General features: G+C 32.7%; 1 pseudogene; it reads right to left on the minus strand.

The window, feature by feature from the left end:
* Positions 1–1165: 1165 nt before the first annotated feature.
* LOC146887859 (uncharacterized) lies at positions 1166–3889 on the minus strand (annotated as a pseudogene).
* Positions 3890–17079: the final 13190 nt, after the last annotated feature.

Genomic DNA, 17079 nt, shown 5'->3' on the forward strand with positions numbered 1-17079 from the left:
TGCTTAGATGCTAACAACACGACACAGGCCCGCAACAGAAAGTACCACGGCTCCAAGAACTATATTAGAGAGCTGAAACAGGAAGATTCGTACAAAACGAAGTTTAGAGACTTAGCCCTAACTTGACCAACGTGCTTAAACAGTGCGAAAAGGAGAAGGAACAAACCAAAAGCTCTAAAGCTCAGCTTACCTGGAAATAGAATGGGTTTTGCTAACTTGGAGACGTAAGGATGGTGTGCCCTAGCAGAGCACCTTGCTTGAGATGAAGGGAGGGAACAAAAGCTGGTTTTTGAAAATGGAACAGAATGAAGGGGTTAAGGGCTGGCAAGGGTATTGGGTCCCCTTATTGGGCCGGCCTTAGGCCCACAAATCAGCTGAAAAGGAGAAAAAGAGGGCTTACAAACTTTGTATTTTTTTTGTTATATCGATTTTTTTTAAATAATAGAAAGATAAATTTTTTTTAAATAAATATAATTAATTTTTCTTTTCGTTATCAATAAAATAAAAACAATTAAATAAATTATTTTAAATAATAGAATTATTAATGTGTTATTAGTTATTAGAAAAAAATATTTTTATTTGTTTTTGAATTTTTTTATTTTAAAATTTATAAAATTAATTTTTTTTTTAAAATTGATAAGAGTAAAAAAAATTAAAAAATAGAATTAGTAACGTGTTATTAGTTATTTGAGGTGTTATTTGAAAAAATAGTAAAATAAAGAATAATTTTGTGTTTATGAATTTGTAAATTAAAAAAATGAATTTGTATTGTGTAGTAAGTGATTTTATGTATAATTTCAAAATATAAAATTCAATTTAATTTTAAATTTTGTTTCATAATTTGTGAAGTATGAATTTTTTTTTGTAATATGTGTGAACAAAAATTGGAATTATAGGCTTCTTTTAATTTTGGATAATTGTTAAAAATTTTATATTTTAAACATTGTAAATTTGTCCCAATTAATTTAGAAATGAAGGAAAAAATTAAAATAATTTAAAACGATTTCATTATTGTATATGAAATTAATTTTTTATATATTTTTGGTTTATGTAAAATAAGTAAGAATAAAAGATAATAAGAAAAGATGTGCCATTGAATTGAATGAAGTTTATATTTATTGAAGACAATTCAAAGTACAACATAAACTAAGTGGTTTGATGCAGATCATGAAAGTGCAGGGTTATTAGGACAATGATTTCTTGTGTGTCCTTCAGTTCTACAATAGGAACACTTTCTTGATTGTCTTCCTTGACTAATGTCCATCTCAGTCCTAATTCTACTTGATTTAGGACGACCCCTCTCGGTCCTTTTTGTGGCAGGATGAGGCCAAACCTGTGGCCTTTGGTATGGTGGCCAATATTCTTCATGTCTTAACTCGCCAAATAAATTGTCATATACTTTGACGATGACATCCAGCTTGTAATGTGGACTTATGTACATGCTGAAGTCGTGATGTGCATGCTTGCAAGCTGCAACAACATGTGAACATGGTAGATGTAGTTTTTGAAACTTTCCACAATTGCATCACCTTTCATCTAACCTGACTACAAATTTTCCTGCCGGGCGAACCTATCTGGGATTGACCATCTCCTCCACTCTAAATCTTGTGGTATTTCTATCAAATTCAATGACGTGGTGCGTGTTGGACTTGGAGTCAACATCTTGAAGGAAGTTCATTGCATATTCAGAATACACATGACCAACACTAAGCATTGCAGTTATTTATCTACCTCTTTTGGTAAAGTATGTGTTGCACCTGGTGTACGTGGCCAATATTGTGGCTAAAATTGGCAAATTCCTTGTCTTCTTCAAGACAAAATTTATTGCTTCAGCCAGATTTGTTGTTACGTGACCCCACCTTCTTGCTTGATCATATGCAAGACACCATTGTTCCCTTGGAATTTGGTCAACCTAAGCTGCTGCTTCTGAGTTGTCTTCTCTAATGATGTTGTAGTAGTAGTTACAGCGTGGCTTCGTCAATGCGTACGCTGCAAATATAATTTTAAGAATAATTTATGATTTAATATTAGGTGTGAATAATTAACAGCAAAAAAAAATGAAAAGGACAAATTTACATGTAATAACTTACCCATGTTAATGAGGTCCTTTTTCAGAGTTGTATTCTTGAATCTTTTTGTAAAACTTTGTGCAATGTGTCGAATACAAAACACTTACACGCAATTCCCTTGAGTCCAGCCACTATTGGGTCTGTTGAATGCTGCACTGATTGAATTGTGGCGGTCTGACATTAAACATAAATTATGTTGAGGTGTGACGTGTGTCCTTAGGTTTTTAAGGAAAAAAAAACCAAACTTCAGCGGTTTCACCCTCTACTATAGCAAATGCAATGGGGAAAATGTTATTTCTCCCATCTTGTGCAACAACTACTAGAAGGGTGCCCTTATACCTTCCGTAAAGGAAGGTCCCATCGACTTGGACTATTGGTTTGCAAAATGAGAAGCCATCAATGCATTGTTTGAATGTCCATAACACCTTTCGAAAGTGTTGTTGGTTTTGTAGGACGTCGTCCCCATCTGTAATTGGACTGGTTTTCAACTTGTTTACAAACCCAGACAAATAAGTTTGCATGACTTGTAGTAAGCACGACAATCGGTTGTATGACTGTTCCCAGTTTTCGTACACATCTTCAATTGTTTGTTGTTTCGCCAACCATGTCTTTCTGTAGGTTGTGTTATATCCCATAGAGGTCTGGATGAAAGAAATTATTGTTGCAATTGGTGTGGATAGGTTTGACTCCACCATTTGTCTTACGTGTTGAGAAATTATTTTTGAGCCTAGGTGCCTATGGTCTTGCGTTATGAGTTGTGTGGCACATGTGTGCACATCTTCAACTTTTCTAATTTCCCACACTTGGTCCCTTGTACGTAATATTTCCTGCAATTTCCAAGGACATAACTATTGTACACATTGCACCCTCAACCTTGTGGTGTTTGAGTGTGTCATTTTGTAGGTGTTTGTTATGTGGTACCTATTTAAAGCATCTAGAAGTTGTTCCTTTGTTTAGAACCTCATTCCTTGGGTAAGTGTACCAACATCGTGGTCAATGTTGTCATTCAACATTGTGTGGTGGTCATATGCGTTTGGAAATTCCTAGTGTGAGCTTTGGTTGTATTCCTCATATAATTGGAAGTGTTGTGGTGGGTTATAGGGGACATGTGTCTGAGGGTGAGGGTCTTGTTGTTGTATGGGGTGGACATCTAGTGTTTGGTCATGGTCATCATGTTCATAAAAAAATATATTGTCCTTATTTTCACTAAATGCGTCTAAGGATGCTGGAGGTAGACTTAGGTTTTCAACTTCTACGATAACTGGAGGATAGAACCTTTGGATGTTGTGATGTGTAAGAGTTTGAAAAATATTTGAGGTAGACGGACCGATTAATAGTTCGGTATATGATTGTATATCATTTCCCTAATCCCCTAGGTAAGTAGTGTTAAGGTCAAATAGTTGTTGTTGTGGTTTAGTGTTTGGATGTAGATGATGCGCATCAAAATGTGTTAAAGAAATATTTTCAGAAGGTCTCGTACCTGAGTTGTAGGTGGTGCAGAGTTCAATAGATGTAATAGTTGGGGTGGCATGTATCATGTCGAAAGCGTCATCCAAGTCGTCATCATCTTGGATTTGAGTGGTTGTGTATGTCACATGTTGGCCACAAACTTTAGTCGGAAATTTAAAGTGAATAATTGGAACTCCATTCCTTGGATCTCTATTTGCCTTCTCCATTATTATGCGAATAAGTTTGGATAAGCCGAAACCTCTATGGATGCGGATCATGATTGTCTTTGCAGATGCAAAGTAGGCACCAGTTTGAGCGTCACTAGCGATTTCTCTATCGTCGTATACACAGATAAACATTGACCGTTCCATCTTAGGTTGTGGTTGAACCTGACTTTCGATGATTTTTCATAGTGAAGAGAAATTGCAAGATTAAGATTGTGACTTTAGAAAGTGATGGTAGTCTTTTATACCGAAATTAAAGTTATCATGTGACTTTCTACTATGTGAACATGTGACTTGCACGAGAGTTGATGTTATCATGTGAGTGTGTTGGTCTCTTGGCAAGCGTATCAAAAGTCAATTGTAGTATAATGATTTAAAGTAGGAGTGTCGAACCTACGAGGAACGGATTCAGTGAAAATTAATAATTATCTCAATCAGCATATATATGCAGAAATTTTAATTCGATGGATTATCAGCAGTTAAACTAAATTGCACAAATAAAATACAGTAAAACAGAAAATTAGTTAAAAGATCAATAAAAGAAACTGGGATTGAATTTCATCTATCTCCCTTGTCTGTAATCTGGATGAATATAATATATAACATCTGAAAATACCAATATTGATGCACACTCAAAAATCATTTATATCGATCCCTCGCGTATAAAATTCATAAGATTAGTTCCCTGAATATTGATTCTTCACATATTCAACAAACTATCCAGCATTACGGTCGAGTGTTAACAGCAATTGATATATTGAGATCTATTCCTAGCATCACAGTATATCAAGTATCATTGTTCAAATCAGATTTTCAGAAATACTTTCCAGTCAGATCTAAAAATCAAAATCAAAACATCTATTGATCAGATAGAAGTAAGCATTAAGAGCAGAACAATAATACCAATACTGAGTAAAACAGAAATGCTATATATAAATATCACCAGATTACATCCAAGTTCGAGTAGATTACATTCAAAACTCATGGTAGCTATCAAAATCCTAAGAGCTAAAGAAGAAGAAGAAGAAAATGTGAACTCTGTAGCTCGTGGTCACAGCTCCAGCAAGTCTGCAGTTTTTCTCCTCAAAATCTCCAACTGCCTTCACTTCTGATGCATTGAGAATATATACCCACGAAGTCTCGCTCAAGCTACCTAAGTCTCGCTTGAGCGAGACAGCATTCTTCATCCCAAAGAAAGCCTCTCGCTTGGGCGAGATGTGCTGAAGCCAACATCTCGCTTAGGCGAGTAAGAGTACTTCAAGCTGAAGAAAGGATCTCGCTTAGGCGAGATTGGCAGCATCTGAGCTCGCCTGGGCGAGAATGGCGGCAAGAGAGGGTCTCCACTGCACGAACTCTCGCTTAAGCGAGAGTCTGCGTCGCTTAAGCGAGAATGGCGGCAGTGGCTTTAGCTTAGGCGAGAATGCTTTGGTTTTGAGCGACGTTGACAGCATTCCTTCCCTATTTTCTCTATTTCATGCTTTCTCCTTCACTCTTCTTGAGTTCTCTTTAATCTTTCCTGAAAAAGATACAAAATAGGATCAAATGATTTCTTTAAATCAAAACTTGGAAGCATGTGATTGAAACTTAGGTTTAGGGAGAATCAATATGAAATGAACACAAATTTAAAGCATAAGTGCCAGAGTTTGTTATGAATCTTTACTGAATTTTGGCACTTATCAGAGTGGCAGGAGCTTTTATGTACTCATGTGATTCACACGACTTCTTATATACCCATGTGAGTGGCACAAATTATTATGAACCCATGTGACAGGCACGACCTCTAATGTTAGCATGTGACTTGAGAACATTTTATAAGAGATTAACATTTCACCATCCCCATTATGTAAGTTCAAATTCATTGAAATTAAAAATTGCATAAACATTTGATGAAGAAGAACGTCATAAATAAAATTACATACTTTAAATAAGAAATATAAACCTCAATCTAAGTTGAGGGACATGTTGAAGTTATTAGAAAATTCAAAATAAACTTCGTTAGGGATTGCATTTTTATGCCTTGCTGTAATAAAGGCCATTATCTCAACTGGAAGATGACATGCTTTTGTCGTTTCCGTGTTAAAAATGGACTCAACATTGTCATCTCCACACATCATACAAGATCGATAGTGTGTAATGTCGCCTGATATGAAGATCGGTAACTTGTAACGTAAGTCAACTTCATAGTCGTCCAACGTTGCACCATTGAATTCTTTGAGAATTGCCTGCTTGTTATGGTCACCCATGCCATGTTATAGCTAATGTATGTATCATAATAGTTATCTTCAGCATAGATGCAGCCATTGAAGTACACCAACACAATGAATGTTGTAGATGTCATTGGGGGGTAGGAGTGATATCACACTGACTTGATTAGATTGATGAATAAATTTATGAAGGGCATTATTTATAGCCTGATTGGCTCAGCGTGGGATACAATAATGACAATTTTTGTTTGTTTATGTTAATGGTTTAGATTCAAAGTAGACAAATCGAACGCACAAGATTTAGATCCACTTTGCTGATCAACCAATGACTTTTTGATAGTGGTTTGTTTTGTAGTGATTTTTATTATGTGTTGCAGCTTTAATTATTTTGCATGTGATATGTCAAGTTAAAATAAAAAGCACTGCACCTGATGAGTAGTATGCTCTAGTTAATGTCATCACGTGAAAGCAACATCACATACACAGTTGATATACACACTACACAATGAATTCTAATCAGGCTTTATCCCACTTTACTTTGTCACGTGAACCCACTTTAATCCATGGTCAACATTTTTTTTTTACCATCAAGTAACCAATCCGCTTATAAATTATTAGGTCGTTCAGTTCATAACCATAACTTTATTACCAAAACAAGGATGGTGTTCCATCACAAAAATAACATTCACAATAGTTTTCTTGTTGCTGTTAACTACGAATGTCGCATTAATTGTGCTTTTTATGTGTCAACTACTATGAATTTACAAATGTTGAAAGAAGAAATTACAAGCTATCGTCTGCAGTCAAGGAAGAAGAGTCAAAGATGTATGGTTTCACAAGCCTGTCTTAGGACGTTGGGACCAATATGAAACAATTAAGCTCCTTACGGATGATGATGTTCGCGACATGGTTGCCTTCTTCCTTCCACTCCCACATGATCTCCCAATGAAGCTTTCTGTGACCCTACATCCTGCTGAAGGTGACAATTTGGATGCAACAACCTCAACTTCAACCAGTAATGTCGATGACTAAGGCTTAGTTCATTATGTATTTATGGAAGTCTTAAAATTATGTGTAGTAATGTTTGTCATTAGTACTTAATTTCTAATAAAGACTTAAGTGTGTGCAATGTAAAAAAAGTATTTATGTGTAATGGAACTTTTATTGAAGTACTAAGTACATGTTTTTCAAGGACATTATCTACGGTTTAATATTTGTTATCGTATCTTAAACTTCTGTCATTGGTTCAATTCCATAAAACACTATTGTCATTAACACAACAAATAAAATTTACAAAGTCATTCACTTGAATTCGGTGTACACCCTCTTTTACAACTAAGCTCCTATTGCCCTTGCACATTAATCCCTTGTGAGATTCACATTAATGACCCTTTATTAGTACTGAGCACCTATTCTGAACCTAATTTATGTAAAATTAAATAAAATATGTTGGTATTCATAAATATTTTGTTGTTTGGGCCATAGTTCTGAAAAGGTCTCTGCAATGTGTAATCACCATCATGCAGGCTTTAGTCAACCTCATGCAGACTTTAGTCACCATCATGCAGGCTTTAGTCACCAACATCGTCAGGCTTTAGTCACCATCATGTTGTGCAATAAACGTGTAAGGAATGTGATTCGTTTGTGTAATCCAACGGCTAACTTTTCCCTTGGTAAGTATTGAGTCGTCTATAAATGTTGAATGTTGTTGTTTTCAATTCAAGCTATTGTCACCAAATCTACAAAGAGTTAATCAAGATGTTGCTATGGAAACAACAACAACACAGGGCTACATACATTTCTGCTCAGGTATGTTAATTGCATTTTTAATTTACAGACGTAATTATTAAAAATAATCATATCTTTTATTTTTTTGGTTTAGGACACGAAAGGGAGCATTGTGTCGTCTTACTGTCACTCAATGCCTGAACCCCATCCAAGTATTGTGCCTATAATACAAGAAGTAGGGTTTGGCGGTGTGGCTAAATTGCGATATCTAAAGGTTGACCATGGTTTAATCACTGCCTTGGTTGAAAGATGGAAGCCTGAAACACACACATTTCATTTTCCAACTGGAGAATGCACCATAACCTTGGAAGATGTGTCACTTCAATTGGGTCTTAGTGTTGACGGACACCCTATCATTGGTCCAACTATGTTGGATTGAGATGAGATGTGTGATACCTTATTAGGTTTAACACCAGTAAAGGGGGAATCCTTTGTCGATTCTATGATAAAACTGAAATGGTTAAGGGATAATTTGTTGCCTATAGATAAAAATTATAGTATTGAGGTCATTCATGCATATGCTAGGGCTATATATTAGGAATGATAGGTGGTGTTTTAATGCCCGATAAAACTGGGAATAAAGTACATTTAATGTACTTGAACTACTTGAGTAATCTTCAAAGAACCAGTAGATATAGTTGGGGTTCAGCGTGTTTGGCTGTCTTGTATAGAGAGATGTGCAGAGCAACTGATGCACGTGCAAGGACTATGGGTGGATTTGCTTCGTTGTTACAATCATGGGCATGCTTTCGCATGCCTTTTCTTGCACCAATTTCAAGAGTTCCACCAACTCTTCTGCTAGTTTTCCAATGGAGTGACGGTCGAGTACTGAACTACAGAAATGTCCCCCACAATAATTTAGTTGGATACCGAGCAAGGATAGATCACATGCAACAAAATTAGGTAACATTTTAGATTTGTATACCGATAAATGGTTGTAACTTAATGATTGACATTTTCAATGATTGTTGTAGTTTATTTGGGTTCCTTATGAGGGATTGGGCTCTATCATTGATGTTGGAGCATATCGCGACCAAGCAATATGGATGTCATGTACAAGTTTAATTTGTTTTGCCATTGTCGAATGACACCAGTCCGACAGGGTCAAGTTACAATTTTGCCTATCACAGAAGATCCCTGAAGAACCTAACAACCTTGATCATTTACATAAATTAGACATGAGGGGGCGACAAGATAAGAACTGAGTTACTAGACATGCACAATGGATACAGGTATGGAATAACCGGCGTGACCTTACGTTGACTGGAGTACCGATGCTTGGGCCACTTCAACACACAATGGAGTACATGTCATGGTATACTTCAAACTCATGTTTATATTTGTCAGGTCCACAAATGTTAAATGATCCTAGAATGCATTGTCAATCAACATCGATAAATGTCCCTCCACCACCATAAACTACGCGTGACTTAAACACTCCTCCTCCACCACAAGGTATGAAGGGAACAAGGAATTCAGTTTCACCAAACTCAGAACTAGGCATACCAAGTATGTTTGCAACTTATGCTGAAACACCACCTTCTGCACAACCGTGGTTGCATACATATCCCCAAAGTCCAAATTTTTTTGAAGGTCAGCATCGGCCACAACAAGACTCAGTTTACTACATCCACAATCGTTACACACAAGCATCATCATCTGCTACAAATGATGATCATGAGGAACATGAACGACAACCTTCACAGGTTGAAGAACCTAGACCTGAAGTGCATAGGAGGAATCCCACCAGAAACAGGCGTCGACCTCGGTGTGGAACTGGACACCACTACATTGATTAAAAGGACAAATATGTACTTTAATATTGTATTACATATGTATTAGGTCGTCTTTATGTGTTTGTAAGAGTTTGTCATGTTTAATACAAATTCGCACATCAGTAATGCAAGAACTTAATCATTCCAAATGCTTCATTGCTAAATAGTGAACAACAACTTCTTTAGATAAAGTGAACAAGTTCAACCATCTTAAAGTACAATGTTAAAACATATAAAAGAAAACTAAATATGAACAAAGTTGTCACACTTCTCAACTTTCATGAAGTTAACATAAAAAGATATTGTCGTTGTCGGGACCATCATTGCGTGCCACTAAATGGCATGTTGAAGATCTTCGTCATTTCTTATAAAAAGGAATTCATCAATGCCTTGCGCAACAAATTCAAGAGGGACATGGTACCAAAGATGGCTGAGTGGGGGCTCAGATGGTCCCATCAAATGACTTCTTATGATGATGCGTATATGGTTAAGAGTAACGCCATTTGCAAATCTACATAAAGAGAACCTTCCATCTTCGAAATCAATAACAACATTAAAGGAATTATATGCATTCAACTCCTTAAATAAAACCATTTTTACTTATTATACTAGAGCACTCCACAACTTTCAAACCAAGGAACCACAACCTTAAATAGAATTGACTACCTTCACTTGGATAGCGTGCCAAGAAATATATTTACTCTCACCACTGTAATAGCTGGCCTCACTTGCACCTTCTAATTATGACAAGACTGATCAACTTTATTGGGAAGTGCCAAAGCTGATTAATTATATTACTCTTCTAAAAGGTGATAGGTACTTCAATTGGGATAACGTGCCAAATTTACTGTCACCATTGTAAAAGGTAGCACATATTTGAAATAAATTGCCTCACTTGCACCTTCTAATTATGACAACACTTGTCAACTTTATTGGGAGGTACCAAAGCTGATTTATTATATTACTTTTGTAAAAGGTGACAGATACTTCAATTGGGATAACGTGTCAATTAAGAAATTTAGTTTGACCACTGTAAAAGCTAACACATATTTGAAATAAATGGTCTCACTTCACCTTCTAATTATCACAACACTTGTCAACTTTATTGGAAGGTGCCAAGGCTGATTTATTATATTACCCTTGTCATAATGTGCCAAGGAAGATGTTTAATTCAGAAATTTACTCTGACCCTGCAATTTGGACAAGACTTGTCAATGCTTCGACATGGAACACTTTGGCATCAACATCCAAGAGAACTATTCAAATTCCTATCTTGTACATCCTTTCACACATGTTCAAAATTTATACCATAGGTTAGCACTTATGTAGCCATGAGTAAGCAAAAATACTGCGTAGTGGTAGTGAACAAGAAATATAGACACATTTACTTTCCTTTTCTAAACAACAAAGAGGGGCAAACTACACTCACTACTCACCTGAAGGAATATGAGTATGAAGATTTAACTTTATCATATGAACTCAAGGCATGAAAGTGCCACTATTGAAGTTATTGAAGAAAGAAAAATTCATGTGCAAAGCATTGCACCTGGGTTAGCATTTATTAAGTCACGAGTTGGCACACAAGAAGGGCATGAATTCATATGTTAATTAAATTACGAAATTTCATTACTTGACTCACCAACATATGCTCCCCATTGGTAATGAAGAGAATGAAGATTGAAATAGGTTTTGTACATCATTTCACACATGTTCAAAATGTATATCATAGGTTAACACTTATGTAGCCATGGGTAAGCAAAAATATTGCACACTGGTAGTGAACAAGAAATATAGACACCTTTATTTTCCTTTTCCAAACAACAAAGAGGGGCAAACTACACTCACTACTCACCTGAAGGAATATAAGTATGAAGTTTTAACTTTATCATATGAACTCAAGGCATGAAAGTGCCACTATTGAATTTATTGAAGAAAGAAAAAATTCATGTGCAAAGCATTGCACCTAGGTTAGCATTTATTAAGTCACGGGTTGACACATAGTAAGTGAATGAATTCATATGTTGTTAATTAAATTACAAAAATTTTATTCCCTGACTCACCAACATATACTCCCCACTGGTAATGAAGAGAGTGAAGATTGAAATAAGTTTTGTACATCCTTTCACACATGTTCAAAATGTATACCATAGGTTAGCACTTATGTAGCCATGGGTAAGCAAAAATACTGCACAGTGGTTTCACACATCCTTTCACACTTTCTTCTTTTTCTCTTCCAATTTGCATTTGCACCTTTTGTTTTTTCTCTTCTCGCTTCCTTCCAAGGAGAACCAACATGAAAATTGAAAAAGATTAAAAAAAATAGAAAGTGACAATGTCGCGTCACGTTGTGAGAGAAGTTCTCAATAAATGGATGTTAATATATCATTTTCCTTAAACTTAATACCTACTATAAATTCTAACAATAAATTTTACATTATTTATTTTTGTGTAAAAATAAATATTTTATCAATAAAATTCTTATAAACAAATCAAAATTTAAATATATAAATAAAAAATAAATTCGTACTTCAACCAAATTTTTTAATTTAAAATATTTAATAAACATTAAAAAATAAATAATACAACACCACATTAAACATTATATATTAATTATTTTTACTTTAGTTACCTCTATTATAATTCATAATTTTTTTTCCAAAATCACTATTATAAAAAGAAAATTAATCAACAAAGTAAAAAAAATTAAACTAAATTGACTTTTATATTTTCAAATTGCACATAAAATAACTTACTACACAATACAAAATCTATTTTAAAATCAACAAATTCAAAAAGACAAAAAAAATTATTTATTTTTTAATTGTTTCAAATAATACCTAAAATAACTAAAAACACACTATTAAATCTTTTTTTTTTTAAAAAATTAACCTCTAATGAAATATTTTTCACAAAAAAAAAATTAACTCTTAAAAGTATTTTATTCAAAAAATAAAAAATCTTAATTTTTATTTATTTAAAAAAAAGAAAAAAAAACAAGTACAGAATTTGGGTCTCTGGGAACCAAATTCAGACTGGTGGTATAACAAAAAAAAAATACAAAGTTGAGTCCAGAATTCGGTTGCCCGGAAACCGAATTCTGAATATAAAATAAAAGTGTGCTAACCATGTAAATATTGTGCACAGTATGCTATCTAGGTTATATTTTTAAAAAAGTGGGCTAGATGGGAAAAAATCGACTCATTTCTATATTTTGAATATAAAAAATAAACATAATTTAAATTTAAATATGTATTACAAATTCAAATATTATATATATCTACCACATTCTCTCACATGTCAAGGGATGAGCATTGCTAACGTGATATTGAATATTTATTTATGAAAAAATGTGATAGTAGATGACACAAAAGTTTAGAATAAACTTTATTTCTCTAAAAAATATCTTTCATTGCAAGATTTAAATTCTATTTATATATTATGATTTATATAAAATTTAGTTTATGTACTATCTCCGATAACTTTCACTTCCTTTCACTTTTGTTTTGCTTACGTACTATCTCTAATAACTTTCACTTCCTTTCATTTTTGTTTTGCTATTAGAAAGTATATTTGGTATAAACAAAATTAATCACTTTCATAATAATTAAGAATACTTGTTAAATTTACTTAAAATGATATTGAATTTAAAAATTAATATATTTTGAATTAGTAGCATTATATTATATTCCAGTATAAAAATAACTTTTCTTATAATATGACTCCATATATATAAAATATTTTCCTTAATTATTGACAGAATGTTATCAAAGATAATAAATTCGTCCGTAAATTTAAATTTAGATAAATGTTTTTGATGAATTTTACAAGTTAATTTCCTTATGAAAACTTTATTAGTATGAAATCTACTATATATCTAAAACAATCTTAGTGTATGTAATTTATTGATATAGACATTTTATTTCATTGACACCTGTCTTAAATTGAGGATATCTTAGTCTTTTGGATTTGTGTTGTTTTGCCGCTGAAAACATTAAATGGTGATTGACGTTTGCTGACAGTAGGAGTCTTCTTCTTCAAGGCAATGCAGTTGGTTGAGGTATTTTATTTTTTCCTTCTTCCGTTATCTTTCTTCTTCTCCTTCTTTTGTTTTCTTTCTTTCTTCTTCTTCTTCTTCTTCAACTTCATTGCTTCTTCTTTCTTCTTCTTGATACCAACATAAGTATTTTTTATTTTTTTTTGTCTGTTTATTATTTTTGGCTGATTGTTGTTGTTGAAGGTTCACAGAAGTTTTGGTTGGTGTAGGTAATTTATTCTTCTATTTCTTTCTCTTTTTTTTTTGGTCGTGGATATTTTTTTAATGCATCTTCTTTCTTTTTCTTCATAGCAGCTTAAGTTTTTTATTTTTTTATTCATCTTTTTTTTTGTTATTGTTGTTGTTGAAGGTTGACAAAAGTTGTGGTTGTTGTAGTTAATTTGTTGTTGTATTTGTTTAATTTTTTTTTGTTCTTGTTCTTCTTCTTACTCTGTTAATTTATGTTTGCTTCTTTTTTATTGTAAAGGTCAAAAATACAATTTTTCAATGTTTTTGGTGTGGAAGAAAAGGTTGATATTTTTGTTTTTAAAAACTGTTGAACATGTTTTGTTGTTTTTGATGTTGTTGTTGAATTCATTTTTTATACTTGGCATTTTTTACACTTGGTAGACCTATTATGTTATTTTTTGGTTGGTGTTCTTCTATTTTAATATTTTTAAGTTCTATCTTTTTTTTTGTGGTAAAACGTTTGACCTATTTTATTGAGATATATTAGATGACAAAGAAATTTGATATGATCAAGGATATTGATGGAAAAAGGAAAACTTTGAAACTTGCTGTCAGAATTGTGGATTTGTGGTTTGTTGAGTCATGGGATTCCAAACGAAATATGGAGATGATTCGGACAGATCAAAAGGTAATGTATCATTCATTGTTTATGTGCATTACATATTTTGTATTTCAGAAAAAATAAATATATTTAACATTTATGAATGATTATACTGATCAGGGTGATGTTATCCCTGCTATGATTAAGAAGAAAGACATTAGTACGTGGAAAGACAAGCTAAAGGAGGGAGAAAGTTATATAATGCATAACTTCAAAATCTTAAATAACAGAGCTCAATATAGAGTTTGCGACCATCCCTTTAAGCTATTATTTAATTGAGCAACGTCTGTATGACGACAACCAATTGCCAGCATACCTACAAAAATTTGGAAGTTCAAGAGTATAAAGGATATCATTGATGGACACTATTCTGCAGATTTGTTGGTTGGTAAGTTTTTTGTCATTCATTCATATATATTTGTTATTTAATTTGTTATGTTCATTTACTGTTCTGTTTTTCCGTGTTAGATGTCATTGGTGTGGTGGATAATGTGGAGGAGAAACCTAGTGTCAAAAATGTTGTCTTTGACCTAAAGGATTTGAGGTACAATTGATTGTAGTCTTATTATTTTTCATAGAGCAGTTTCATTATTTCATTTTAATGTTGTTTTGAAGTTTTGTTTAATAATGCAGTGGTGCGTCAATCTGTTGCACTCTTTTGGATTCATATTGTATGCGATTGGTTAGTTATTGGAGGGAAAGTCGTGAAACACCTTATCCTCCTATTATTCTTACTCAGGCAAAGATAAAGGTTGCCTTAGATTTTATTCTATTCACAAAAGTTTTTTATATTCTTTACTATTTGTTGGGTAATGTGCATAATTTGTAAATTAATTAAATTATTTTGTATAGGTCCATGGTCGGTGTCATTGTCTAATTGTTGGAATGGATCGAAGTTGATATTGGGAGATGATATACTTGAACTGACTGAATTTAGGAAGGAATTTGTAAAGTAATATTTTTATATTACGACTATATTATTGAATAAATCTTTTGTATTTGATAAACACTAATTAATGTTTAATGTGTAGATCCTCTACTCATGAAATTTTTGAGGAGGGAAGCCAATATAGTGGGTCTTCCCAGATTAGTCGTGTTGATAGGTTTATGTATAAAATTGTTATTAAAAGTGTTTTAGGGATCCTGACTGTGATAGAGGTAGTTTTGATTTTGTAAACTTTTATTAACAAATTTTGTTATTATTAACCCTTCTTTTATATGTGTAGGAGATTTCATGTGTAACTGTTGCACATACACTTAAATTTAACTTAGGAAATATGATGGATGGAGTTACTTGGTTTGTAACTTATGCGCAAAAAGAACACATGAAGTTGGTTCTTTTAAGTGTTTGAACTGTGATGGTTATAATGAGTATCCAAGAATGAGGTTAGTAATAGCTGCCTAATATAATTATTTTACTAATTAGTAATAGATTCTTAATAAGGTTAAGTAATTTTTGTTTACTTAATACTATTTCACAACTGGAATACTTATATTATCCATAACTTGGAACCATTTTTACACAATCACATTTATATAAATAAACAATATTATTTATGAACTCGTATTAACAATAAGTTTACTAACGTTTAATTATAATTTCACTACGTATCATATAATTGGAAATTTGATAATAATAATTTTTATTTATTCAAAGTTTTTCGTTATTCAAATACTCTACTTAATGAAAATATAATTTTGATAATATATAATTTTTATTTATTCAAATATTTTTGTTATTTAAATAATCTACATAATGAAAATTGAATTTCAGTAATATATATTTTTAATTTATTCAAAGTTATTGGTTTCGGAAATAATGTACTTAATGAAAGCATAAAGTACTGCAAAAAAATAATTTAACAATCATAACAGACATGTATAGTAAACACAATTAGTAGACATACTCAATGTAATATTAAATAACTAGTTATTGATAAACATATATGCCAACATACCAGAATATATTAATGTTGACATACAAAATATTGAACATCTACAGATCATGAAAACGAAACATAAATAAATTGTTCATAGGTCTCATATAATTGTTCTAAACACAAAATATTAAAAAACACTAAAATAAGCTAAATCTTTAATATATGGATCACATTCTTTTCTTCATTCTCCATGACAAATCTTATATGATCATCAGCAGTCAACCCATTTTCTTTACATAATTTCTTCCAACCACATGTGAGAAAACACTTAAATGCACTATTGTCTGTCCAACGAATTTTGCAGTTTCAGTATTGAGATTGCCCATTTGTCAGCATGTAGGTTTTCCGCCCCTTCATCAAGCATTCTTTTACAAATTTGGAATCCAGATACTACATTCAAACAAAATGTGTTAAAGCATCATAAATATAAACGAAAATTATAAACACATGACTATAAATATAAATCATACCAAAGAAGATGCTTTAACATCATAATTGCTTAATATTTTCTCAAAATCAGCAAAACCAACTGGAACTTGGGTGTTTGAATCATTGGCCAAATATATGTTATAGTGTATTTCAATTCCTTGGGCTGAGACGATCCTATGAAGAAATATATTGTTTCCTACATAATTTCAATGTAGGAAACAGGGAGAACTCAACCCATAATATGTAACATACCTATAGAAACCAAACAAAACCATCCTTCCAAACTCATCTGTGTCCACATATATTTCAAACTTTTCT

The sequence above is a fragment of the Vigna unguiculata genome, chromosome 3 (genome assembly GCF_037176805.1).
Source record: "Vigna unguiculata cultivar grain cowpea cultivar isolate G323 ecotype 2 chromosome 3, ASM3717680v1, whole genome shotgun sequence".
NCBI classification, from domain to species: domain Eukaryota; kingdom Viridiplantae; phylum Streptophyta; class Magnoliopsida; order Fabales; family Fabaceae; genus Vigna; species Vigna unguiculata.